Source organism: Triticum dicoccoides, chromosome 5A, assembly GCF_002162155.2.
Source record: "Triticum dicoccoides isolate Atlit2015 ecotype Zavitan chromosome 5A, WEW_v2.0, whole genome shotgun sequence".
In the NCBI taxonomy this organism is placed as follows: Eukaryota; Viridiplantae; Streptophyta; class Magnoliopsida; order Poales; family Poaceae; genus Triticum; species Triticum dicoccoides.
The window spans coordinates 154,843,471-154,847,325 of NC_041388.1; positions in this window are offsets into that span (position 1 = coordinate 154,843,471).

Genomic DNA, 3,855 nt, shown 5'->3' on the forward strand with positions numbered 1-3,855 from the left:
AACTTGAACTCGAATCATCCAACACTCATCTTCTGGTAAAGTGGCGGTGTAGGTCCCGGTGAAGCTTGGTATTCCAATGTTTAGGTACCTAGTGACTTCCTTCAAGTTTTGTCCAAAAGGTGTGTCTTCATCCGGCTGTGCAAACTTGTTCCTCGTGTCCGCCATCCTATAGAGTAGAAAATGGAGAGAAGTCAGAAATGAGTAGAGAAGAGTGATCTATGGTTCATCTTAGTGGTCATGTCCTACATTCAGCGTGTGCTCTGATGCCATCTTATAGCGATCCGACCTCAGACGGCCAAATCTCTATGCATAAGTGTCATCCCTGGATCGGTAATGCTGACACACACAGTACTTCAAAGGATTTATAGTAGAGTAGCAATCACACACTTATTACATTGAATGTCTCCAAAAGAGAACTTGTTACAACAAATGTGGCTTAAGGCCATCTAACTAAGATAACAACAGAAAGTTTGGAAGATAAAGTGAGTCCATCAACTCCAACGGCATAGCTGAGTGCACGACAACGACCTAGCGCACCTTACTCTTCGTCTGAAAATTCTGCAACATGGCATGTTGCAGCCCGAAACGGGTTAGCACATGGAATATGCTGGCAAGATAACATAGTAGAGCAATGAAACAATTAAAATCTATCACTACATGCATATATGGCTGGTAGAGGCTCTATTGTTATAATGTTTTTGTGAAAAGCCAATTTTTTCCTACAACAAAGGAATATATCTTATTTAACTATCATGGTAGTTGAAAAACATTGAGGATGGTTAAACCCCATCTCAATCCCAATTAAAAGTAATTAACATCCCAACAAATTAATTTAGGGTGATGAGATCCACATGATAATCCAAGAACCACACACTCAAGATGTCCATAACCGGGGACACGGCTAACCATGATTAGTTTGTACACTCGATAGAGGTTTGCACACTTTTCCCCATAAGACTCAATCTCCTCCATTGGATTTCTCGCACTACAAGGTGTTTGAGAAACGGATGAGTGAGACATAGTCTTTCAGAAGCATTAACTCTAACCCTGGGTAGACAGTACCAACCTACATCCCCTACATTTGCTAGCCTTCTACTAGAAGAGGTCATGCAACTTACTCCACTATGCTAGAGCCCATAATAACTTGTGGCTGCACACGGAAGTTTCTAGCATGAATAATCTTATGATCCCTTTGAGCCTAGGTGGCGAACCAAAAAGAACAGCACTGGTATATCCCCAGGTGCCCGCAACCAATCCACCCAGATGTGTGTTTAAGTCGCCACCTTAAGTAAACCATTAATTAATAATCTCATATCTGTCATGGATACACTCAAACCCAATCAACGTCTACGAGCATAGCATGGCAATATAAGCATAACGTAGAAGTAACTCCAAGGGGTTTGATAATAAAAGGGCAATAGGTTCTACCTCATCAACTACTTCCCAAAACCCACATGTTAAGAGATCCTACTCATGCAATGTTTTAGGGTTGTAACTAATGCATAAAAACCGGGTAATAAAGGGGTATGATCAATGTGTTACTTGCCTTGTTGATGATCTGCAAAACCTAGTGACTCGTAGTAGCACGCTGCGCGCTCCGGGAATTCTATCGCAAACAAACAATAGCATACATAAGCACTCAAGCAAAGATGCAAGGGTAAAACTTCAAATAAGAAGATCCAAACTGAAAGTTCAACTGAAGAGGTTCGATTTGCAAAAAGAAACGATCGAATCGGAGCTACAGAACTGAAACTACGGCCAAAAGAACCGTGTAGAAAAATCTGCTTGAAACCAAAATTTAAATTTGTCAAAACCTTGTTCAAGTCGGTTAAACAGAGAGAGGGGCCCGATACGAAGGTTTTCGCATTGGTTTCACTGGATTTGGACAAACGGTTAAGAAACGGCAAGGGTTTGAAGTTCAGGGGCTAATCTGTGATAAAAATAATCACGGATAGGTCCCTGGCCAAAAATAAAATAAAAAGAAAAGACTAATGGAGTTCGCTGATAGGTCCATCAAAGGAAAACTCTATGGGCTCAGTTACTGGTGTGAATGTTCTTCCTGGAACTTGAACTCGAATCATCCAACACTCCTCTTCTGGTAAAGTGGCGGTGTAGGTCCCGGTGAAGCTTGATATTCCAATATTCAGGTACCTAATGACTTCCTTCAAGTGTCGTCCAAAAGGTGTGTCTTCATCCGGCTGTGCAAACTTGTTCCTCGTGTCCGCCATCCTATAGAGTAGAAAATGGAGAGAAGTCCGAAATGAGTTGAGAAGAGTGATCTATGGTTCATCTTAGTGGTCGTGTCCTACATTCAGCGTGTGCTCTGATACCATCTTGTAGCGATCCGACCTCAAACGACCAAATCTCTGTGCATAAGTGTCATCCCTTGATTGATAATGCTGACACACACAGTACTTCAAAGGATGTATAACAGAGTAGAAATCACACACTTATTACATCGAATGTCTCCAAAAGAGAACTTATTGCAACAAATATGGCTTAAGGCCATCTAAGTAAGATAACAACGGTTTGCGCACTCTGTAGAGGTTTGCGCACTTTTCCCCATAAGACCCGATCTCCTCCATTGGATTTCTCGCACTACAAGGTGTTTGAGAAATGGATGACCGAGACACAGTCTTTCAGAAGCATTAACTCTAACCCCGGGTAGACAGTACCAACCTACATCCCCTACATCTGCTAGCCTGCCACTGGAAGAGGTCATGCAACTTACTCCACTATGCTAGAGCCCATAATAGCTTGTGGCTGCACATGGAAGTTTCTAGCATGAATAATCTTATGATCCCTTTGAGCCTAGGTGGCGAACCAAAAAGGACAACACTGGTATATCCCCAGGTGCCCGCAACCAATCCACCCAGATGTGTGTTTAAGTAGCCACCTTAAGTAAACCATTAATTAATAATCTCACATCTGTCATGGATATACTCAAACCCAATCCACGTCTATGAGCATAGCATGGCAATATAAGCATAACGTAGAAGTTACTCCCAGGGGTTTGATAATAAAAGGGCAACATGTTCTACCTCATCAACTACTTACCAAAACCCACATATTAAGAGATCCTACTCATGCAATGTTTGAGGGTTGTAACTAATGCATAAAAACTGGGTAATAATGGGGTATGATCAATGTGTTACTTGCCTGGATGATGATCAGCAAAACCTAGTGACTCGTAGTAGCATGCTGCGCACTCCGGGAATTCTATCGCAAACAAACAATAGCATACATAAGCACTCAAGCAAAGATGCAAGGGTAAAACTTCAAATAAGAAGATCCAAACTTAAAGTTCAACTGAATAGGTTCAATTTGCAAAAAGAAATGGTCGAATCGGAGCTACGAAACTGAAACTATGGTCAAAAGAACTTCATAGACAAATCTGCTTGAAACCAAATTTTAAATTTGTCAAAACCTTGTTCAAGTTGGTTAAACAAAGCGAGGGGTTCGAGACAAAGGTTTTGGCGTTGATTTCACTGGATTTGGACAAACAGTTAAAAAACGACGAGGGTTTGAAGTTCAGGGGCTAATCCGTGATAAAAATAATCGTGGATAGGTCCCTGGCCGAAAATAAAATAAAAAGAAAAGACTATAGAACGAACGTTCGCTGTCTGAACCTAACCGGCGAAAAATGTTCATTAAAATGAACGAACGAATGAATGTCCACTAAATAAAAATAAACTGGCGAAAAACGAAAAAAAAACGCATCTAGGGTTTACAAAAAAAAACCGACGATTTTTTTACCTAAAATCCCCCAAAAAACGGTCGCGTCAAAATAGATCGGATCGGCGGCGGCGGCGGTTCCGACGGGGCTCCAGCGGCGTGGCTAGGCAGCGGGGCGGC